Source organism: Protopterus annectens, chromosome 15.part0 (assembly GCF_019279795.1).
Source record: "Protopterus annectens isolate FY-2018-M chromosome 15.part0, PAN1.0, whole genome shotgun sequence".
NCBI classification, from domain to species: domain Eukaryota; kingdom Metazoa; phylum Chordata; order Ceratodontiformes; family Protopteridae; genus Protopterus; species Protopterus annectens.
Window position 1 is genome coordinate 84,573,999 of NC_056749.1, and position 17,309 is coordinate 84,591,307.

At 37.0% G+C, this 17,309-nt stretch overlaps 1 protein-coding gene across 1 annotated transcript in view; it reads right to left on the reverse strand.

Annotated features, from left to right (window-relative positions):
• The window catches only part of LOC122789724 (amine oxidase [flavin-containing]-like), a 1,342,089-nt gene that overhangs the window by 102,914 nt on the left and 1,221,866 nt on the right, over nucleotides 1-17,309 (reverse strand). The window lies entirely within an intron of this gene.

A 17,309-nucleotide genomic window follows, 5' to 3' on the forward strand; every position in this document is an offset into this window, starting at 1 on the left:
GAGTATAATGCATACAGTTTATTTGATACCAGCTGTGTTAGAAAACATAGTAGATATGTTCCAGGTTTTTTGATGCCGATATTAACTATTTTTATAAAACTGTTGATTTTTTTGCAGTAACTGAACTAAATATGTTTTTGAGTGGAAAGCAGAATATTGTTTATAATCTAACAAGAGAGGAGTTGTCAGCATTAACAAACATGTCTAAAATCTTCTGATAAGGGAATTAAACTGGTTGTGATGCATATATCACAATATTTGAAGATGTGCCATGAGCAATTGGGATGACAATTGCTTTAGTCAAAGATAGATATAAGTAATAATCTGGAAGCATTAGTTGAATTGAAATCTCTACTCAATAAAGGTATCGGATTAGGTTATTTAACTGGTGATGATGTTCAAGAGAAACTAATCAGGAATAGTCACAGCATTGCCACATTCTACTGTTTACCTAAAATTCACAAAAATATACAGGCCACTCCGGGGCGCCCTATAGTTTCAGGTAGTAATTATTTTACCTATAATCTGGGGCAATTGTTGCACTTCCTGTTGTTACCCAAGGTGGTTTTATTATCTGCTTATGTTAAAGGTGTTTTTGATTTTTTAAGCAAGCTAAGGACAGTACAAATAAGTGGACAAATAAGATGTACTGGGAGACTCTAGATGTGAAAGGTTTATATACTAACATTAAACATTGCCATGGCATTGAGGCTATTACATTTTTCATGGGGGAGTCAACCCACCACAGAAACAATTATTTTGAGTTTGATAATCAAGTTTATCATCAGAAATGTGGAATGGCTATGGTGGCTATTGCCCCCTCATACGCTAATTTAACTATGGATTTATTTGAAGTAGAATACATTTATAGAAAACTTTTTGTTGTCCCTATATTAAGCGTTATTTTAGATTTTGATTTCATTTTTTTTATGTGAAGGAGGTGAACAGGAAGTGCAGAATTTTTTGGATGAGTTGCAAGTGAATAGATTTAATTTCACATTTGACGGTATCCAAATAGGGAAGGAAGTGTCTTTTCTGGATGCAGATTTGATAATTAATCAAGATGGTATATTAACTACGAAAGTACATAGGAAATATCAAGGGAATATTTACTATCTGAAAGCAACAAGTTGCCATCCTGGGCATACGATTGATGCCTTACCTTACGGTGAATGCATACGTCTTTTTAGACTATGCAGTGATGAACAAGATTTTTTAAGAGAGATAGGTTGTATTTTTAGGATGTTTAAGAAGCGTGGCTATGGTGAAGACCTAATTGCTATGGCATGGTTTAGATTTAATAAAGACTATATAGGGAATAATAATAGAAAATGGAAGGGTGTTCCCAGAATAAATAATAATATTGAATCAGAATGTGATTTGTATTTTGTGACCACATATAGTGGATTTAGTAATGGGCTTTATGAGATCATACAAACACAGTGGCAGTCATCAAATTTAAAAGCTAGAAGTTCATGGATGCCTAAGAAACTTGTTGCTTCCTATACAGTGGGTCATAATATTAAGTTTTTTTTGGTGAAATCCAGGTTGTATAGACCCTAAGGAGGTCTTATATGAATCACCAAGAATTAGAGGGACATTAGGATGTGGCAAATGCAAGGCATATACATTTATTGTGCCTTATTTTGGTCTCTTAAATAGTCAAAAATTTGAAGTTCGTGGGAATTACAGATGTGACATTGAGGGCATTATTTATGCCCTCAGATGTCCTTGTAACATTGATCCCTTGTGTAAAATAAGTGCCTCTCCCATTGTAACATTTGTCTGGGTGTTACACATTTCTCTAAATTTATGTTTTAAACACTCTAGGTCCTACCTTGACTCATCTTATACAACAATACAATGGTTTCCCCCTCTCCGGTATAGACAGGAGGTGCATACACAAATGAGCAGTCCCTTTCTATGGCTTCTGACCCAGCTAAATTAAGTAGAATAAATGCCTTTGTACAGCCATCTTTATCAGAAAATGCAGCCTGTATGAAAATGTTGTACTCTTGCTCAAACACTCTCCAGTTCTCAGCAATATTATTGTCAAACATAAGTGCACTGGGTTTCCAAAATCCGTCTGCCATGCCCATAAAGTATACACAAACACACTGAAAATATGGCCCTTATAATTTTGTATGACTAAACAGTGCTGTGAGCTTGTAAAAACATTCAAATGCACAATAAACTCTTCATAATACTTTACTTTGTGAAATATGCTCTGTAATGGCTGTACTTTGCAAAATAGCTTTACTGTAACTGCACACACATGAAAACACTTTATACACTTCTAATAACTCGGATATATTTGCTTAAAATGAACTACATATGCTTTGCGAAAATGTAGCCATTTCCTTTTATTTTATTCATTTTATGCAATTCAGACATTATTTCAAACATTTTCCGTAGTAATTTGAATATTTTTATCAATATCATACATATCTGTTTATGTGAAAATCATTTTTAGAGTGTTCCGCACACCTTGTTTCATATTATACAAAAAGAAATAGTGTTGAGCAAGGTACGCCCATTCACACATGTCTCCACACAGAAGACGCTCTAGCTGAGAATCGAACAGGACGTCGTACTGTGAGGCGACTACGCTACCGCAGCACCAACACCGCATGCTGAGCAACGTTTAATACCTGAAATTAATTTCTGACCTGTTTTGTGAAGTTTTGCACATTTAGGAATACTCCACTCCTGTATATTCCACCAGCTCCTAGCAAGTACCTTAAAGCATTTTACCCTGGCTGCCTTTGACTTCCTGCCCCTTTGGTTTGCCTCTATTTACCTCATGTCCTTTTAGATATGTCACTTCTGACACCATGTCACTCGTTCATTATATGTTCATCTCTAACACATATAACAAGAAGGCTGGGGTTTTCATTTAGATGTTTTAATACATAGAAACATCAGGATGGAGAGCAGCGTCACTGAATACGAACAAACTAGTTAACAGACAGACCTTACATACATACATACATGCTTGCATCTCAACTGCTTACTACAAAATGGCAGTCAGACTCACATGTGCTCAGTAGTTATACACTTGTGCAAGCCCTTGGATAGCTTCTTAAAGGTATATACACACATACTGATCTACACCCACTATATTAAGCAGATCTGGAAAAAACAAAAAAAACAAATCTTCAGGATATTTTTAATTCCTACTTTACTGGGCATTTCTTATTTCAGTGTTCTTACAATCACAGCTGGTGCATTTTCTTGTATGTTATAGACTGCAGAAACATTGATTTCTGTGCCCTTTTCCAACTTACATGGTCTTATTTGGTATCGCTAAGATACTAACTTCCGAAATTCAATGTTAACCATGTCCTTTGGATAACCTCTTGTCAAGAGCTGATTAATCAAAAGCATAATTTTGTTTTTAAAAACTTTATCTTGCTTTGTTAACCTGATTGCATGCCGTTGTGACCATATGCACAAAAAATACTCTTGCCATGCATGTGGACTATTGCACTTAATAAAAGACTTTTAATTGCATCAAAATACACCACAGAGGTGCAGCAGTTAACATTGTTGCCTCACAGCAAGAGGTTCTCCGGTTCAGTTCTTGGTTGGCTGCCTTCTGTGCTTAGATTTTATTCCTAGATGTCAAAGCTGTTTTCAGGATTAATTTAAGTCTTCTGAAGTACTCCTTTCTAAGTTTTATTTGCATTTGTTTATGTTTTATTGTTGATCTTTCACTAATTTCCAAATATTTATACACTCCCTCTTGCTCAAATACTTTTATATCACATTCTTGACCCAAACTGATGTTTTTTTGGTGCTGCAGTTTTCCTGCTTTAAAGGTTGCTTTTGCACATTTATCAAGACCAAATTACATTCTTATATCATCTGAAAAATTTTGACAACTTGCAGTTGTGCTTTCAGTTCCTCATCTTATACAGTTTCAAATCATTGAAAAAGAGAAGATGAGACATCTTTGCACTTTGTTGTTTTCTAGGAGCCACATCATAGCCATGATCTAAGCTGTTGAGTAGACAGCTTAATGGATTAAGGGCAAGAATAGCAGCGGTGACAGAATTACCCTGGAATATCCCCCTTTGGATTTTTACCCCTGGAATAATAAGTTGCCCTTTATCTTGGCTTAATTGCAAAGTGGTCTGCCACTGTTACTTGGTTACAATAATGTAATTAATCAGTGTAGGGTGTATTTATTTATTTTATTTATTTTACATTTGTTAACCGGGCTAGTCTAACTGGATATATTTCCATTTTCAGTAGAGGCCCGGGGAGAAAAGCTCCACATAGAGATAAAGTTACATAGTATGCAAAAATGAGCTGAAATAAAAAGGAGGTGGGAATAGACAAATATACAGGATAACATCATAGGATTCAATATTCACATAATATCATAGGATTCATCATTCACACACAAACAAAATAAAAAAATGGAAACTTATTTCACATTATTTTATAGGAAGGTTATAAAAAGAAAGTAAAAGAGAAAAAAAATATTCAAAATGAAAGGAGTGAGTAGATCAGTTAAATTTATACTGTCAGTAAAAAGAAATGCACCTAAAGGAGGAGAAGGATATTAGAGAGGTAGCACTTATAAAGTGATGGTAGTAAAGCTTGGACATAAAAGGAAGGAAGAAGGAGAGGGAGAGGGAGGAGTAGAGGGGATTATAGGGAGATCTAGTCGGGGTTACAGCAGGGACATAACCAGTGATTTTTAAGGTAAGTTCTAAGTTTTTGTTTGAACAGAACAGGAGTTGGAATAGAAGTAAGTTCAGTAGGAAGTTGATTCCAGTGTTTACCAATGGCGTTAGAGAAAAGGGAGTCACCAGCAAGGTTATTGGATTTAGTTAAAGTTACTAGGAGTTTGCTAGAGGAACGAAGTGAGTTTAGGTTAGAGTAAGGAGTAACAAGTTTGGAAAGTGCAGGAGTGTTATTAGGTTGATAGAAAGCTCTTTGGACAAAGGAAAGTTGGGAAAGAAGCAACATATTTTCTAATTCCAGCCAGTGAAGTTGCTGAAGGTTCAGACAGTGGTGAGTTCTAAATTGATTGCCAGTCACAAATCTAGCAATACTATTATATGTGTTAGCCAGTTTAAAGAGATTGTTTTTCTTCAGGTTAGTGTAAATTGGTGAGGCATAGAGAAGAGTTGAAATAAGGTGAGAGTGGGCAAGAGTAGCTTTGGCTGCCGGGGTTAAGAATGTTCTAATTCTGTAAAGGGAGCCCAGTTTTCTGTTTACAGTTTTAATGGTATTATTGATGTGACAATCATAGGTAAGGTTGTTGTCAATCATGACACCTAGCAGTTTGGTAGTGGAGTCAGCTGATATGAGGGTGCCATTAATAGATGAGATAGAGAAATCTAAAGTGGGGACCTAGTAGTAGGTTTAAAGAGGAGGAGTTTTGTTTTTTTAGCATTTAAAAGTAGGCAGCGTTTTAAGAACCATGCTTCTACTGTGTGGAATACATTTTGAGTAATAGTTTGAAGCTCTGGAATGGTTTTAGCTGAGCAAATAAGAGTGGAGTCATCAGCATATTGTATGCATGTAGCTTGGGGAATAGCTGCTTGTAGGTCATTTATAAAAAGGGAGAATAGGAGAGGTCCAAGAATAGAGCCTTGTGGGACACCAAGAGAAATTGGGAGGAGAGAGGAGAGTTTGTTATCTCAGAGGACTGCCTGTTTCCTGTTAGTGAGATAGGAAGTAAACCATAGGATAGCCTTTGGTTCTAAAGCAAGAGATTCTAGGATTTTTATGAGGAGGGGGTGGTTAACCATGTCAAAGGCTTTGGACAGGTCAATAAAGAGTGCAGAAGAAAGAATATTATTATTGCGGTTTGTGTTTATGAAGTCAGTAAAGGAAAGAAGAGCAGTGGTAGTACTATGAAAAGGCCTAAAGCCGTGTTGACAGGGAGTTAGAATGTTATTTTTAGTTAAGTAATTCATTAGTTGGTAGTGAACACATTTTTCCATGATTTTTGCTAGGGGAGACAAGAGTGCTATAGGCCTGTAATTAGAGTATTCATTGGAGTTACCTCCTTTATGTAAGGGTATAATGTGTGAGATTTTCCAGATGTCAGGTATGGTTCCTTCATTAATAGTTCTGTTAATAAGGATGGATATGGGATAGCTTTTTGGAGGAATTCTGATGGAAGTTGGTCAGCCGATGGGGTACATGGTTTAAGTTTTTGGATGCATTTTTGGATGAAGGTGGTGGAGATAGGTTGTATAGTGAAGGTTGGTTGATTAGAAGCTGCATGAACAGGGATGCTAGAATTGTCAAAGGAAAGGTGAGAGGCCAGAGAATTTATAGCATTAGTAAAGAAGAAGTTGAAAGCATTGGCAGTTTCATGGGAAGAATTTTTTTCGGATCCAGAGGGAGAGGGAGTGGTAGTCTGTCCGGGGTGAAGAAGTCTATTCAAGGTTGACCAGAAGTTTTGGGGATTATTATGATTAACTTGTTGGAGGTTACTATAGTAGTTTTTTTTGTCTGAAATAATAGCTTTTTAGTACTATTTCTTAAGTGTCTGAAGGTCTGTTGATCCGAGGGAGATTTACTAGTTCTCCATTTTATCCAGGATTTGTTTCTGAGTAACATTTTGTGCCTTGTTTCCTTAGATAGCCAGGGGGCAGGTTTAGTTTTGACTCTGATAGTTCTTTTTGGTGCATGATTATCTAGGATTGATAGAAATGTGGTGTTAAAATATTGAACAGCTTCTTCTAGAGGAAGAATTTTTAGAGGTTTCCAGTTACAGGCATTTAGTTCAGTGTTAAATAGGATGGGGTTGAAATTTTTATTACTACGAGAGCTTCTGATGGTAGGGGCATTAGTAGTAATATTCTTCTTTCTTATGATATAGGTTAAGTTGTGATCGCTAATGTCATCTGGCAAAGTGCCGGTTTGATATTGTAGCTGTGGTTTATTAACAAGAATCCAATCTAGTATACTTTCTTTGTTGTTAGGTTTATTAATCCTAGTGGAGGTATTTATAGTCTGAGTAAAGCCATGGAGATTAATATGAGAGACTGGGTTATTAGTATTAACTGATGACCAATCAAGGTTGAAGTCTCCAAGTATTACAGTTTCTTGTGGGTAGGTGGATGAAGCCCAGCTAAGGAGATTTTCTATTACTATGGAGTTATTTCCAGGAGGTAGATAGGTACAGATAATATATATGGCTTTATTTGGGTTCAGTTGTAGCTTTGATATAAGGAGTTCAGTTTTGGTGTTCTCCAGGGGAGCATAGGGTACTAAGGATATATTTAGTTCAGTCTTAAATATGAGTGCTACTCCACCTCTTGTCTTAAAATGTTGTAACCTGGGGGAATGATTTCTGTATCCATAGTGAGGGGTTTTAACCAGGTTTCCGTTAAACACAGGATGTCGAAAGAGTAATATTCAAGAAGAGAGTGGAGATGGGTGACTTTGTTGTTAACACTTCTGATATTAAGGTGTCCTATGAGTAAGGAATGTGCATTAAGGGTTGGTAAATGAAGGGAAGAGTTTGAGATAATAGGTGTGGCTTCAGAGGAAATAGTAGAGGGTCCTGGGTTTGGATGCATATCGCCATCTACCAGGGTAGAGGGGTTGTATTTTAAGTGCGGCTTACAGGTAAACAACATTAAATATTTTAGTTTCCTTAACATGAGATTATTAGATTTAATATGGGATAGTCTGTGATATTTGGCTAAGAGGTAGGAAGAGGTAGAAGTAATGTTTGAATGTGTGAACTTTGGGGTTATTAAATCTGAGGCAGTTTGTTTGGAAGAGGTTTTAAATTGATAATTATATTTTATTTCATAAGAGGTCAGGAGATAGGGTAGTGTGAGTACTAGAGAAGAAATAAACAGGGGTAATAGCTTGGCTGGGTTTTGTTTTATTAAGGAGGCCATGGATGGCGTTTTGTTGGTTTTAGAAGACATGTTGAGGAGTGGATAAAAGGAACTCTCAGAGTAAAGGTTGGGCTATGACTATAGAGTAAGTTGGAGAAACTTGGTGGGAAGAGCCAGAGTATTAGCTTAGGTGTAGGAGGGAGGGGGGATGAGAAGGAAATGGTATGGTAGTAACCAGTGGGAGGAGATTTACATTTGAGGTCGGTGTTATGGATAGGTGGGATTGCTTAGGGGGTGTGGAAAGTGAGGTATAAGGGTAAGGGTACGTGTGGGGTGGGTGGGATAAGGGGGTGGGGAGGGGAGCGGAGCGGGGCAGAAACAAACAGTTTCAGGTGAAAACAATCAGTGAAGTGCAGATCGTACAGGTGAGTTAACCAAGGGATATGTGAAAGTTAGGAGTGAGTAGATGCTAGAAGTAGTAGGGAAAGTAGATAAAGGTGGAGGGGCATAAAGGGACTAACAGAGGGTAAGATAAAGAGAGTTTACTGGGGAGGAATTACTTCCAGAGGGGAATATCTATAAGAGAAGGGCGCCACCGCATTATTTTATCTATGAATGGGGGATACTGCCAAATGCGTTTTTGTAGTCTATCCATGCCATACTTAGATTCTTCCCCTTTTTACAGTTCTCCACTATGAGTGTATTTAACAACAAATGATCCTTTGTTCCATATGACTTGTTGTTCTTTTGTTCTATTGCCATAACTGAGTTTTCTTCTAAATGAAATGTCAGCATTAATTCCAATGTATAGTTTATACATCCTTGGAAGACAAGTTATAGGTCTATAATTTTTAGGGTCACTTGCAAGTTCACTCTTAAGTAGGTGCATTGTTTTTGCTATCGTTAGCCAGGTTGGTGTCTGTTCATGGTACACATATAAATAATTCTTACTCATGGCTAAATCTTCGTGCAAAGATGTTAATACTTTTAACCAGAAGTTAGGTACTGCATCTGAGCCTGGGGTTTTCCAATTAAAGGCTTTTCTTAACTTTGTTTCAATCTCTGGTTTTTACTTCAACCCATTTTATATCCCGTACCTTAAAACTTCTTATTCTTTCTTTTACTTCTTCTAGTCATTTAGCATCTTTATTATGTTCCACAGTATCTTCTTAGATACTTTGCCAAAATTTATCTATTGCTTCTTTTTTGGTGGTCTTTCAGTTCCTTTTACCTTATTTCCAAATTCTCTATAAAACTTTTTTGGGGTCATCAATAAATTGCTTATTTTGTACTTTTCCTTTGTATTTAACTACGTATCTTCTAAGTTTTTCCACCTGTGCTGAGATTTTTTAGTTTATTTGCGATGGTGCATGATAGATCCTGATCTGTTCTAATACTGTGCACTGCTTTTATCATGCCTATCTTTCTGAGTATTTTTGTTGATCTGTTCTCTCTTCTATACTCTTCTAATATTGGCACTTCTTGTCTTAGTTGCTTTATAATTTTCTCTATTTGATATTTCCATGATGGTATTCGATTTCTCCCCTTCTTTTCCCTTACTACCCTGTGTTCTTGTGGTAGAACTTTATCAGTTATTAATTTAGCTGCACAGTAATATATTCTGCTTACTTCTGTTATATCACATAAATCTCTATGGACAGTCCTAATTACTGTGTTCATTTCTTTTATCAAACGTCTGACTTTTTGGGTTTTATTGACCTTCTGCAGTCTATTTACCTATCTATCTCAATTAAGTCAAGCAACTCTTCTCTCAGCTCGGATTCTTCTAGACTGAGGGCACATTTTTTGTTTTCCATTTCCTGTGGGCATTCTATAGAAAGTTCTACTACATTTTCCTGTGGCACATTCTCTTCATCTTCATCCTGTGCCATCCATTGTTCTGTCATATGAGAACTCACTGGCCTAACTCCTCAACATTGACTGCATCAGAGTTTCCACAGTTTCCTGTTCCTACCCTTGGTGTCCAGCTTTTAAGTGGATGTTTATACTGATTTTCTGTGGAAGGCTCCAAAATATCTTCATATGGCACCTGACCAATTGCTTCCCATTCCACTGGTTTCCTCTTAATTTGGATATCCATTGCTCTGTCCTGTTGGGGTCCTTTCTGAATTACATTTTCTACACTGAATCCTTCAATTTGGAGGTACTTCATGACCTCAGTTTCTATTTCTTTAGCTTCTCCATTACTGATCTCTTTTTCTACTTTTCCTCTTAGTCTTCTTATTTTTTGTATTGTAAAGTTTTCCATGTCTGGATTCCTTTGCCTGTATTCCTCTTCAAATATCTTTGGTGTTGCTCTTTTTGTATTGATTTGTTTTGCTTTCTCCTTTGCATAGATATTGTACCATATTAAATCTCTTTTTCTTTCCCATGTCCATATTTCTTCTTCATATGTCTCCTGATCTTCCTGTTTCTCCTTACTTTGGGGACTCATGCTGTGACGTAACCCGTATTAGACCTTCTACATTAAATCCTTTACTTTACAGGCACGGCATAACTTCAACTTCTATTTCTTTTAACTTCTACTTTACAAATCTTTTCTACATTCCCTCTTTGTGATATTTCCTTTAATGTAAAATTTTCCATATCTTGATGCCTTTGCCTGTATTTCTCTTCAAATATCTTTGAGGCTGCCTTCTTTATGTCGATTAATTTGGCTTGTGCTTTTGCATAAATATTGCACCATATTATCTCTCTCTCTCTTATGGCCATATTTCCTTTTTATGATTTTCAAAAGTATCTAGATATTGTTGTTTACATTTTTCTACTTCTTGAGATGCTTCTTTTTCCAAACATGAACGTTTCTTGATCTATGTACTGTTTTATTTTAAGCTTCTGACAGTTTTTCTTGCGGAAGTATTTTTCTTTCCTCTAACTGGTCTCTTAATCTTTTTGTATATCCTGTGTCTGGGAATTCTGGGCTTTTTACACAATAGTAACAATACATCATTTCTTTCTTATCCTCAATAATCCACTTTATCGTCCTTACGGCTATTCTTTGGCCTATCAGTTTTTGTGATTTCTGTGAACTGCTACTTCCTTCTACAACGTAGATGATCAAATTTCAAAAATCACTCTTCTCCTTTAACCCCCCCTTGCATCCCACCCTGAACTGATACATATATCAACTCTGAGACTGCCATACCTTGAAGAAAAGATTGTTTTGAGAAATAGCATCTTGGACTTAGTCTATGCAAATCTGTTCTTTTGGCCATTTAGTCTCCATTTTTCTGGAGTCTCTGTAGCAGATCCTGACATTTCAAATGGTTACAGAATTAGAACCGATGTACGGATGTAATTATAAACAGGCATCTTTGTGACTTCTGCAAGCTCTCTTTCATTATGCTGATTCTCGAAGAAGCAGCTTGAATACTTCATACCCATCTCCTTATTATCTATTTTCTGAGAAAATCCTAGACAACACTGTCTATGCTCAGACGATTTAGAAAAGGCAGTGTTTGCAAAGGCCACAGCACTACCACTGCAGTTATTTCTTTTGCCAACTGACTTACCATGAGATTGAGTCTAGCCAGTTAAAAGGTATCCTGTTTTCTCATCTAGCACTTCTGACAGACACTGAAAATTAGGTTCATAGATTTATACGTGTGTGTGTGTGTGTGTGTGTGTGTGTGTGTGTGTGTGTGTGTGTGTGTGTGTGTGTATATATATATATATATATATATATATATATATACATATATACACACATATATATATATATATATATATATATACATTAGGCTTATGACCACTTGGGCCTTCATAAGCCTGGCTGTGCAATCCAAATGTGACCCATAAATTAGTGTCGATTTACTGACTCCCTCTGTCCATCAGAGATATAGCAGCCAGTTCCATTTACCTATTTATTGATTCAAGTTGCACTTGAATAGGGATAGGTAAGAACTCTGCTTCACATGGTTGGGGAGCCTGTTCCAGAGAATGAAAATTCTTTCTCCAACATGCCCTAATTATGCTGCAAACAAAACTTGGGTCTTTTAGTCTAGTAGTTCTGATGCTGTTTATTCTGTAGATGTGCAAATGGTTCATCAAAACAAAATCCATGGTTGCCCTGTATGCCAGGCAAAGACCACCTCTCAGAAGTCGGTATGATACAGAGTGAAGAGACATGTCTTTGAAGTGATCAGCACAGAGCATAGTGTTTATTCCCTGTATTGTTTTTGTAAGGAATCTTTGTTGAAGTTCCAGTTGCTGCATGTGTCTGGTCAGATGCATACCAAAGGGGGCATTTTACTCTATGATGTGTCTGATGAGAGCTGAGTACAGTGGTATGATGACCTCTTTGGACCTAGATGCCAAGTCTTTGCTTATAAGCTGAGCACCACGGAAGGATTTTACCTTGGACATATGTTGGTCAAAGGCTAGATTACTGTCTACAGGAGTTCCCAGATCTCTGACTAGTGAGTCAACTTTTAAGGGTGTTTTATTGATGATATTGTTTCCCACGATGGCAGACTTCCCAAAAGGTTCTATAATGCATTTCTTGGTATTGAGTTTTAAGCCATAGTTTTGGCAACAAGCGTTGGTCTGTATTAGACCTTCCTGAAGGGTATTCTGATCTTGGGAGGATTCAGTGACTGGTCCCAGTTTGCAGTCATCTGCAAGCTTGGTTAGCCAAAGGCTTTTTGACATTGGCTTTAACATCTGAGAAGGAGATGCCAAAGAGGAATGGGCCCAGCACAGAGTCCTGAGGGACTCCACTGGTGACTGGACTCTGTGGAGGTGGCCTCATTGATTCTAACCTCCTAGGTCCTATCAGTGAGCCAACTATCTATGCAGAGCATTATAAAGGGGATGTACCTAGTTCCATAAGTTTGTTGACGATGCCTGAGTAGGGATGGTATCAAATGCTTTAGCCAGATCTAGGTGGGCAGTATACACCATTTTCCCCTCATCCATTACTTTAGTGACCTTTTCACAAAAGTCCACCAGATTCAGTAAGCATGACCTTCCTTTGACAAAGTCAAACGGAGATGGATCCAGTGTTGATAATTTCCATGATAATTCTTTCCATGGTTTTGCAAATAAGACTAATCGGTCTGTAGTTTCCAGGATTTGTTGTAGGTCCTCCCTTATGAAGGGGGTGACCACCACAGTCCTCCATTCATGTGCCACACCCTGATAATTGATATTTTAGACTATTCAGGAGTCATCCTGTGATGTAATCAGAACCCACTGTATTTCAAATGATATTTTTATTTTAGCATTACCTGAAGTAAGAAAAAGCAAAATATATTATATCATAAGTATATTAGATATAAACAAATTAGTAAAAAAACATTAAAGTACTCATTGAAGAAACAGCAATAAATGTGGATGGGATTTATTGAAAATATTTGTAATAAATAATCAGACTAGACTAAAGGTGGATTTAAATGTAAACCGTGGTGGCATAATCATCTAACAAAAATGTATCAGAAATGTAAAACTAATACATATTTTCAGCTAAAAAGAAATTATCACTTAAGAAACATAGATATGACAATTTCATGGCAAATGTAAAGGAGAATAAAAAAAAAGTTTTACAAATATGTTAACTCAAATAGGAATGTACACAACATGGTAAGGCCTATTCATACTTAACAACAGGATTATTATCGACAACTGTGCAATAGTAAATACTTTCTATGAATATTTTACTGAACTATCTACATCATATTATACTAATAATATTTACTCCATACTATGTTCTAATGTCTCAAAAAGTAGAGGTCTTTAAAAAAAAAAAACTTGTTTGATGGGACCAAACAACTTTTCAGGCAAATACATTTGGAAGGATCTCTTTGGTGGTCTTTCTCTGTAGGTACTTGAGTATCAGAATGGTTCCCTCATTTAGATGTACTGAGCACATCATTAACTCAGCATATAAAAACTGAAGATACCTGGTTGAGGATTCCTTCTCCATATAAGGACAGTTTTCACTTGGAATGAGTGTCGAGTCATGCAAACACCTTAACAAAGGCATCTACTTACCAGACTCAGCCTCTGCAAGTAATACAGATTAATTTCAAGTAAATAACATTTGCAGATTCCTGTGCACAGCACTGTCTCAGATTCGCAATGGTACTTTCTCAGCCTATCTCCACATCATTGTATACTGTCCACCTCCACCCTGGTCATTTAGCCTACACTACCCATCTCTGCATCTAGGTCATTCAGTGCACTGACCACCTTGTCTCAGGTTATTCAGTGCACTGACCACCTTGTCCCAGGTTATTCAGTGCACTGACCACCTTCTCCCAGAGTCCCAGGTTATCCAGTGTACGTCCCATCTTAACCCAGGTCATTTAGAATACTGTCCATCTCCCTCCAGGTCATATGCCAGTGTGGTTCACCTCCCATCATTTAGCTTGCTACCACTCTAATATTTAAGATGTTCCATTTGAACCACTCTACTTTACTGAGAAATGTGCTTTAAAGCTAAAGGATTCTTGCATTGTCTGTTACCTCATTCAGATGCTCAGGCACCTCTTGAATTCACCAGTCACTCATTTTCATTACTAGATTGCAAAATGGGGAACATTCCTGTTTTCATTTACACACACACATATATATATATATATATATATATATATATATATATATATATATATGTATACATAAACTGTAAATGTCTTCCTATCAGAACTACAGCCATTCCTTTTAATGATTCAAAATGTCAGTGCTGTTAAGCAATTCCTTTGTTTTCTTAATTGCAGGCCAATTCTTGTTGTCAACACTTTTTATTAATTTGCATTCATTCTGCAATTCATTCCCTCCACTACAGCTCTTTTGAGTGTGTAACTTTAACTCCCAGTGAATACGGCTTGAGCCTTTACAAAAAATGAAGTCTTCACCATACAGTTATAACAAACATTAATTTACAGAGATAAAATAGCAGTACAACTGTATCCAAAAACAACCGGAGGACACAAGATAGGCCCCAGGTTATAAAGCTTTATTCAGGCACAAGCGCTTTCACATCTGCTTCTTCAAGTGCATAAAAACAAACTGAAACTAGTCATACTTTTAAACATTGCTGAATGCATCACATGACAATATATCACATGTCTATATACACTCCATTACTATAACATATTAAAGCTATATGGTAATGACAAAATAACTAAATATTCAAAGAAAAATCATAAAAATAGAATCATAAAATATTTCTTATATACTTTGCGCACTATAAAAACATTGTTAAAATACATATTCTTAAAAACATCTACTTTACCTACGTAGAGGTCTGGCCTTTAACTTTGGTCTCAAGTGGTATTTGTTCACTGAGACCATGTCAGCTCTGAATAAGACTATCCTTCTAGCTTCCAGTTCCTCTGTTTTATTACATGTGCCCCCCCCCCCCCCCATTTACTCGCAAAACTCCTAGCAATGGCCATGAAGTTAAATTTATGTTGGTTGTTAGTATTCAGAACATGTTTGGCCAGAGCATTACTTCTGCTTTGTTTGCCTATGTGATGAATGTGTTCTCTAATCCTCTCCTTGAGTGTACGGTCTGTTTTCCCCAATATAAAATTTCTTGCTAATATGTATGTAGAAGGCTTTATATAAAATACTACCGGATCCTGTAACCTTTTTAACTTTTCCCCCTTAGAGGGATAGTAAACAGAGGTAATACGGAAAAGTCAAGTCATGTCTGGTATCCCACCTGTGACCCAGAGGTTGACAGACATAACAAGAAACAGATGGAGACTCTTTCTCTGATGCCCTCTCTGTAAGAAGAATAGAGACATCTTGTTGACATTTCAAGTAGTTTATTCAGTTAAGTGATTTTATCTGGACTAATCCTTTGCACTCTGTTCCTTATAGAGACAGTAGAATGACTAATATTGTCTCTTAGTCACTACAATTACTACACAAGGAAGTTAACTGAACACCCTTTTCTAAGAACTATTACTTTAGCTAGAAACTCCGCATCTGTTTTTTTATGATTAATTTTTCATTTTAAGGATGAATTACATTGTTTTATGTATGACATGTTGCTACTTGCAAGGTCCAAACTGCATTGTTGTTTTCAAATTTGAAATGTTTTTACTTGTTGTAACACTGAAAAAAAAATTAAAAATGAAAGGTCCTAGACTTTAGCTAGGAGATCGTACCTGCTGCTCTTTCTCTTAATTACTGAGTTTCTATTGAAGTCTTCTTTGTGCAAGATAAAAGAGCACGTGTGTTACATTGCATGTACTCAGTGCTTTTGTAACTGTGTGTATTATTTGCACTATTAATACTGTATAGTTCGATTTATATTCATTTATTTAATTTCTGGTCTGCTGTCTCAGTCCTCTGTTGAAAATGGGACATGCCCAGCTAGAAACTCACAAAATTGGGCATAAACATTTATGTCAGTACATGGCTAGCCAAATGGCTCATAGATAGGACACCTCTAGCAAGAGGCCAGTCACCAGTGGAGTACCACAGGGCTCAGTGCTGGACCGCCTCCTGTTTGGGATATACTTCTCAGATGTCAAGGCAAACATAGATGGCCTTTGGCTGACCAGGTCTGATGATGACTGCAAGTTGGGGGCAATCATTGACTCCCCAAATTATGTTGATATCCTACAGCAAGGTCTGATGCAGACTAATGATTTCTGTCAAAGCCATGGCCTCAAACTCAATGCAAAGAAGTGCATAATACCCTTTAGGAAATCAAAAACCCCTGTAACAACAACGTCATTGACAGCACTCCCCTAAGAGTGGATCCAGTGGTGAGAGATCTGGGTACTCAAATAGATAGTAATCTGAACTTTGACCACCATGTATCCTCAGTGGTGAGGAAATCCTTCTATGTGGCTCAGCTTATAAGTAAAGGCATTGCATCCAGAGCTAAGGATGTTATAGCTCCATTGTACTCGGCCTTCATCACACCAATAAATAGAGTTCAAGCACCCTTTGGCGTATACTTTGCCAGGTACCTGCAACAGTTCGAAAGAAAAAAAATAGAAGGTATAACCAACATGTCATATACGGACCAATTAAAAGCCCTATCACTGTATTCAGTTTCCTACTGATTACGGATATAAGACAGTCACTGAACGAGCCTTGATGGAAATGTTGCATATTACAAAACTAACTCCATGAGGGTTACCTGCTGCAAAGATGTAAAACTGATCTCTGATATGAACAGATCATATTGGAGAGACGTACATGACCCTGAGGTTGCTCCTCCGTTAGAACAGGCTTCCTATTTACATGAACAGATTGTGCTGGAGAGACGTACGTGTCCCTGAGGTTGCTCCTCCGATGGAACAGGCTTCCTATTTACATAAAGCAGAGACCTTCCCTGACCGTCTTCAAATGCAATCTGAACCAATGGATGGAAAATCACAGATTCACTCCTAGTGTGGCACCCATGTCACTATTGGGGAGAGTTGATGGAAATGTTGCATATTACAAAACTAACTCCATGAGGGTTACCTGCTGCAAAGATGTAAAACTGATCTCTGATAT